Here is an 8,070-nt window from a genome sequence, read left to right as displayed (position 1 = left end):
AACTGCCCTCCCCTGCAGGCCTGGTCCCTCCCAACTGCCCTCCCCTGCAGGCCTGGTCACCCCTAACTGCCCTCCCCTGCAGGCCTGGGTCTCTCCCAACTGCCTTTCCCTGCAGGCCTGGTTGCCCCCAACTTCCCTTCTCTGCCGGCTTGGTCACCCCTAACTGCCCTCCCCTGCAGGCTTGATCGCCCCCAACTGCCCTCCCTTGCAGGCCTTCTCCCTCCCAACTGCCCTCCCCTGCTGGCCATCTTTTGGTGGCCATCTTGTGTCCACATGGGGGCAGCCATCTTGAGTGTTGGAGTGATGGTTAATCTGCATATTACTCTTTCATTAGATAGGATAGAGTTCTCATGCATGGGTGAGGGCCAGCTGGTTTGCCCTGAAGGGTGTCCCAGATCAGGTTGGGGGTTCCCTTGGGGTGTGGGGCAGCCTGGGAGAGGGGCCTTCTGGTGGTTTGCAGGCTAGCCATGCCCCCTGGCGACCCAAGTGGAGGCCCTGGTATCTGGGGTTTATTTATCTTCTACAATTGAAACTTTGTAGCCTGGAGCAGAGCCAAGCCTTCTGCTTGCTCCGTGGTGGCAGCCATTTTGGGGGGGATTTATGTATCTTCTATAATTGAAACTTTGTAGCCTTAAGCGAGGCCTGGGCCGGCCAGGGTGTGTGGAAAGCTTGGCTTCCTCCATCGCCGAGGGCAACCCTAGCCTCCTGCTCTTTCCAGCTCCGTGGCTGCCGCCATTTCTGTTTGGATTTATGTATCTTCTATCATTGAAATTTTGTAGCCTTGAGTGGAGGCCTAGGCCGGCAAGGGCAGGTGGAAAGCTTGGTTTCCTCCATTGCCGGGGAAACCCAAGCCTCCCTCCTGCTCTCTGTGGCCGTAGCCATCTTGGTTGGGTTTATTTGCATATTCGCTCCTGATTGGCTGGTGGGCATGGCTTGTGGGCGTGGCTTGTGGGTGTAGCAGAGTGATGGTTAATTTGCATATTACTCTTTTATTAGATAGGATGTAAATAGATAACAGGTTCCTATAAGAATCTCTAAGCTTGTTCTAAACAATAGAGAGATAAACAAATCAAGGCTGAGAGGCACAAAAGAGTAGGCACAACTGAAACAATTTATTTGGGGCAATCAGTTCTATATATCTCGGCAACTCCTCAAGTCATCACCAAGGAAACCCACTGAATCATCACAAAATACCTCTAAACTGGAAACAACACAAATGTCCATCAACAATAGAATGGATAAGAACATTGTTATTGTATCGTATACTGGAATGCTACACAGCCACGAAAATGAAGGGATTGCTGTTTCACGCAGCAGCATAAATGAATCTCACAATTTCATGTTGAGTGAAAGAAGCCAGACTCAAAAGAATGCATTTAACAAGATTCCATTCATATGAAATTCAAGAGCACACAAAACTAATCCCTGGTGATCGAGGTCAGAGTAGTGATAAGTTTTGGTAGGTAATTGGCTGGGAAAGGGCAAAAGGAAGCCTGCTGGGAGCTAGAAATCAATATTCCATCTCTTAATCCGGGTGGTTTTTACATGGGTGTGTACATTTATAAAAATTCATCAAGCCATATACTTAAGGTTTATGTGTTTATTGTATATATGTGAAATATCAGTTGGAATATTTTAAATGCTGCAGAGTAAAGGAAATCTCTATGTATATGTTCCTTGAAATTGTAGATTTCATTTATCAAACAAACATTCAAATATTCTATTGACTGGTAGTTACCAAAGTTTCATTAAGCAGTATATGACTGCTAAGTGAGAGAAAGACAAGTGCTATATGATATCACTTATATGTGGAATCTAAAAATTCAAACTCAGCCTCAGCTGGTTTGGCTCAATGGTCAGAGCGTTGGCTTGCAGACTGAAGGGTCCCAGGTTCAGTTTGAGTCAAGGGCACACGCCCAGATTGTATGCTCTGTCCCCAGTAGGGCATGTGCAGGAGGCAGCCAATCAATGATTCTCTCTCATCATTGATGTTTCTATCTCTCTCTCCCTCTCCCTTCCTCTCTGAAATTAATAAAAATATATTTAAAATAAATAAATATAAAAATTCAAATTCAGAGAAGCATTTGGTGGTTACCAAGGGCTGGAAGATAGGGGAAATAAGGAGATATTGATCAAAGGGTACCAACTTGCAGTTATAAGGTTAATAAGTTCTGGGGATCTAATGCACAGCATGATGATTATGCTAATAATACTATGTTATATACTTGAAAGTTGCTAAGAGAGTAGATCTTAAATCCAGGATGGAAGTATTAACTAATGCTATAGTGATAATCATTTTGCAATTTATTAATATACCAAATCAACACATTGTACACCTTTAACTTACATAATGTGATATGTCAGTTATACCTCTGCAGTTCAAATAGATTAAGCACTCCTTAATATTGGGCCCTTAAAAATGGAAAAAGAAGGCTATTTATTGCATGGATAAAAGGAACAGAAAATACCCCTCAGGTCAAATTCGTCACAGGTTTTTACCATTTTTCCCCTTGGGAAGGGTAAGGGTTATAGTGAGTGGGGCTTTACTGCCACCTCCTGGATGATGGCTTGGCAGCCCTAGGCTGTCCTGGGCAGAGCCAAAGGATTAGGGTGTCATCCCAGGGAAATGGATGTAAGGCCAATTGCAGCCACCCCTAAGTTCAGGTGTTTCAGAACTCTCCTTAAATAATTTCTGTCCATTCCAGCAGAACTGACTTCTCCTTCATCCCTCTAGCAGAGGAGGGAGAAGCACTTGTCTCTCACTAACTTTTTCCTTCCAGGACCCATCAGAAGAAAGGGGACCTGACTGTCTTACTTTAGACGAAATAAGAAGAAAAGTGTAATTAAAACTACATTCATCTGACTAGGTTGCATTTCCTAGTACAAAATAATTTTTGATCCTACAATATAGTTTGAGCCAAACTTTATTATCTGAATCTGGTGTTTGCCTTTGTTTTCAGGAGGTAGGAGACACATCTACAGAGGAATATCTCCAATAGTCAAGCTAAAATCTGCTTTTCAAATGACCTATAATATCTTTATTCACAGAAGAAGGAACTCAAATGGTCTATAAATCAGTAATAAGAAAAATATATGAAAGTATATATAACAAGTAGTAATCAAGAAAATGTAAACTAAAGCGAAATAATTTTTACCCATCAAATTGGTGAAAATAAAAATTATTAATATCTAAAATAGTTCCAAATATAGGAAATAGATTTTCTCATACAGTGTTGATGGTAATGTGAATTGGTATAGCACTTTTGGAGGATAATTCAGAAGAATCAGTCAAAATCTAATATGAAACATACCTTTTGCAGCTTCGAACTGTCCACCTCTGGTGAGCATTGCCATGGTTTCTCCAGCATCCATTCTCTTCGCCCTGGGCTTTGAAGGAGCCAGGTGGTTCCATGGGGAGGCTGTGATTGGCCTGAACCAATCAGCATAATCCCACGTCCTTTAGCTCCCATTATTAATTCAGACAAAGGAATTTAACAAAGGCCCACGCTAATCAGAACATGCCATGCCCCAGGCTACATGCTTGATTCAAGGTGAGCAGTATCCAAATTTGGCTTAATCAGAGTGAAGTTTTGTTTGGGGGCTGGAGGAATGCACTTCTTCCTCTTTTAAGAGGGTGAGGACATGTATAGCTCCAGGAGTCTAAGCGCCCAAAGTTTATATTATCTAAACAAAAAATGTTTTAATTGATTCCAGATCTAAAATTCATGACCATATATTTACTTCAACAAACATGCATGGCTCTATCATTTATTGAGCGACTAACACTGAATAAATTCCTTAAACTTTCTAAGCCTATTACCTTGTCTGTAAAATATGACTAACATTCCTACCTTCATAGGAATATTATTACTATCGTCCCATAGGAATTGCTTTGCTAGATGTATGGAACAGAGATAAATAAAGTGTGGTTCCCAATCTTCAGAAACACAGAAAATGTAGTGGGCAGTGACACTGAGTATTGTTCTTGCACATGTGCCTTCAGAATCTGGCCCTGACTCTTCTGTGGGGGCCTAGGAGCAACTTCATAAACAGATGTTTCTACTTAAAAATATGTCTAGTGGGAAACAGACAAGGAGGTATACATATCAGAAAAGGAATAATAATCCAAGGAAAAAGACTAAAAACAGGGAAGTAACCAACTGAAACACTGTTGCCATGGGGCGGAGGGATGGTTTGTTTGTTTGTTTGTTTTAATATATTTTATTAATTTTTTACAGAGAGGAAGGGAGAGGGATAGAGAGTTAGAAACATTGATGAGAGAGAAACATCAGTTAGCTGCCTCCTGCACACCCCCTACTGGGTATGTGCCCGCAATCAAGGTACATGCCTTTGACCGGAATCGAACCTGGGACTCTTGAGTCCGCAGGCCGACGCTCTATCCACTGAGCCAAACCGGTCAGGGCAATTTTTAATTCTAGCAGCAATATTAATAGAGATCACTTTCCAGATCCAGAGGCAAGGAGATAGAGGAATAAAGATAAACTGACATTAAAACCTGCTCCCTTGAATGATAGGAGATCCTATCCTAATCTATGGATAGGAAAACAGGCTGAATTGAGATATTTTTATTTCATTTTCCTGATTCTTGTTTTCATTCATGTTAGACAACAATACATTTTCAAAAGTTTTGTTAGAACCTTCCTCACTTCCACTGGAGATGCCCCGGCATGACAAAGCAGAACAAGAGGATTAAAAAGGCTACATCTGCTAGGGAAGGGGAGCGGATTTTACTGAGAGCAAAGAACAATGACATTTTATGGATGGTTTTTTTGTTTTGTGAAGAAAATGTCTCAGTGTATAATACATTCAATGTCAGATATCCCCAAACATCTATAAACACAAAGGTCTAAATCACAAGTCACACAAATTACATACAAGTGATAATGAGTGATGTTAAGATTTGGGGCCAGATATTTCGCAGAAGGACATGTTAAGAAACAAATAGTCCAGCTGGTGTGACTCAATGGTTGAGCATCAACCTATGAACCAGGAGGTCACAGTTCCATTCCCAGTCAGGGCACATGCCCAGGTTGCGGGCTCGATCCCAGTGAGGAGGCATGCAAGAGGCAGCTGATCAATGATACTCTCTCATCATTGATGTTTCTATCTCTTTCACCTTATCCCTTCCTCTCTGAAATCAATAAAAATATTTTTTAAAAAGAAACAGATAAACTGTATGTTCATTACATTTTCAAATTAGTTTATATCTAAAGCTATCAAAAGAAAAAATAAAACCATTTAAAAAGCAATGTGAGAACATAATTTTTCGCTCACATAGTGTTAGGGGCCCCTTTCTAATGTAAAAACACAATGCAAAGCAATAGAGAAAAATCCACTTGGTCCAATACACTAGGACTAGCCTTAAAGCTTTAGGAGCAGTGACCCTAGAATTTCGGATCCTCTGCCAGTGGCTCGGTTACATTGAGGAGGGCTCAGAAAATAAGTCAGTCACATTTTTCAATCTAATCTGATTTACAGTTGCTTATAGATCCAGCCTTATATTTTAGCACAATTAAGATAAAGAAACGAATAATGAGAGAGTCACATAAGACAACACATCTTCTGCGTTTCCATTTCAATAGGATGCTAGCTAATCTAACCAAGCAAGGGATTCTCAACCAGGAGAACCAGGTTCTAAGCCTGGGTCTGTCACCACCTTTACCAGGTAGTCTTTACAAGACATGTTACTTTATGACCAGATGGCTTGTATCACTGGCTGTACAAGAAAATTAACTTGTCAGCCCTATATCCTAACTTTCCCAAAAAGAATTAACTGATTATTTCAAACATATTTGTTAAACACCATACAGTGTTCTATACATTGTTTATAGTTTATTTATTAAATAAATGCAAATAAAAACTATCTATGGAGCTCAATAACATATAATATTTATTAATTGTAAAATATACATACACACAGCAAGCCCATTTACCCACCAGTACATATACATATTTCCTATTAGTATGTGACTTAATCATATCCTTGTAAGAAAAGACAAAGTAACCTTAAATTGAAAAAAATAGGATTATTTTAGTTCAGGGTCTATAGCCCCAATTTGCAAAATCTTTCTCAAGTAGTTCTTCCAAGGTTCTAACCAGATACGAGCTTTAAGTCTCAACTTGGACTTATAGTAAATAGTTTTTAGTTCTTTAATTCTAAAGTGCACAAAATGTTTCAATCCATAAGAGATACCAAGAGCAAATATAGAATGAAAAAGGTCTAATCCTAGACCCTCAGACATTGAGGTGATATTTTCACACCAATCTTTAAATAAAACTAACATTGAAATAAACTGGACAGCTACTTGGCTTTTCAGTAGTGTCTGCTTTTTATGCTGTGGTGGCTGTTGACAACATAATTCAAAGTAAAAATAATAATATTTTAATTTGAGGCCTATTAATGCCTATACACTAACTTTGTTCTGCATATTAGCCATACCTAGTCTAGTCAAACACCTGGTCAGAGGTTAAAGATAGAGCTTCACAATCAAGATCAAAGTTTAATTGAGCCACCTACATAGACTTCTACATTGCAGCCCCTTATTTTGCCTCCTGAATGTCCTACTCTTTTGAGGCTCAGGTAAGTATGATTAGAATTTTAATATTAGCTCCACAGAGTAGGTAATAGAGAAAAGTGCTAGTAAAATTCCTGGACTAAGTTCTCTAGTCAATGTCTTTTGGAAAAAACAACAACATACTATTAATTGGTTAAGGCAAAAAAACCCCACACAAATTCTGGTCCCCTTAACAACCATTCTCTAAAACGATAAATGCAGAGCATGACTAGAAACCCAGAAACGAAAAAGCGAGAGCCAAATTGGTTTAACTCTCCCACCTAAAAGTTGAGGACCAGTGCATTAGGAAAGATGTGTGTCCTGTGGGTTAATAATTTTGCACCTTGGTTACAAGCTTTTGGGAAGGCCTAGGTGTTTGAGGAAATAAGAAGACAGGAGTATCTCTGGGATTTTAGAAAGATATTCTATTTAATATCACCTTCAAACTACCAGTGGATAGGAGTAAAGTCCAGAACAATGTTCATCCCGTGCCCAAAGCCTCTTCGGCTGGGGAGTTCAGAGGATTCAGCCCAGAGAAGAGTAACCAGTCATAGTCAATTGGTAACCCTGCTTCCCATTTCCTGATTTTGCGTGTATACCTCTTTTGTCAATGAGAAGTATTCAACTCCAAGGTATACCTACAAAATTCTCTTTTCCCACTCTTGTCCCAATCACATTCCTGCTCACAGGAACATTAGCCCCCGAATCACACAGTGCAAAGGACTATCCAGACCCGGCTGTACCAAATCGTTAGAAATAAGAAGGGTTCTTTGCAAAACTTGCATTTAGTGTGGTTCTTAAAAGATCAGCAGAGAGGCAGATTCCCATGATACACTGATCAAACATCAACTATTATCACAGAAACCAAAGAAATACATCTATCCACAGAGAACAGGCACATATCTTGTTAAAGCCTAGAAACAAGCAAGATTCTTAAATGTGTTTTTATAGTTAGGTTAGGGTAAAGGAAACATTTTTTTTTTTTTTTTTTTTTTTACTGATCCTAGTTTTTTCATTTTCTTCAACTGATTCTAGTTTGTAGCACCCACATCCACCAAACACACTCCTAAATAAATGTACACATTAATGCAGGTAACACACAAAGTTCAATGCATACGTAACATAAACTTTTATAATCTTTCTCCCCTTTTTTACTTACTGTTAATCTTGGGTACCTTTAAATACACAACCTACTAATAGTAAATATACACTCATGTAACGAGAACCATATCACTATTCTTTCATTGGATATATCTTGAAATAGCATCAGTGGACTTCAAAGATGATGGGTAACAGTTTGGGAGGACACTTGCCCAATCTTCCTTTGAAACACCTGGAAGTCATTGTCTTTCCTTCTGCAAAACATTTCTCAGAAAATGCAGGCAGTTCAGAAGTAAGTGATCAAAACCATGTATATCTCCTCCTGGGATATCAGCACTTTTGTTCCAAGAGGATGTCATCTCAAGCGCTAGAGCAGCATCTAAAAGCACAGGAG

At 39.6% G+C, this 8,070-nt stretch overlaps 1 protein-coding gene across 2 annotated transcripts in view; it reads right to left on the bottom strand.

The window, feature by feature from the left end:
- Positions 1-7,689: 7,689 nt before the first annotated feature.
- CDKL2 (cyclin dependent kinase like 2) overlaps positions 7,690-8,070 on the bottom strand; it is a 39,134-nt gene continuing 38,753 nt past the window's right edge. For both annotated transcript variants that reach the window (XM_080665129.1, XM_080665130.1), the window contains one exon: positions 7,690-8,055. The gene's annotated coding sequence lies outside the window, so the exon portion shown is untranslated. The remainder of the gene's footprint in view (positions 8,056-8,070) is intronic.

Source organism: Plecotus auritus, assembly GCF_963455305.1.
Source record: "Plecotus auritus genome assembly, chromosome: 1".
Lineage (NCBI taxonomy): Eukaryota > Metazoa > Chordata > Mammalia > Chiroptera > Vespertilionidae > Plecotus > Plecotus auritus.
This window is presented reverse-complemented; position numbering and strand designations above follow the sequence as displayed.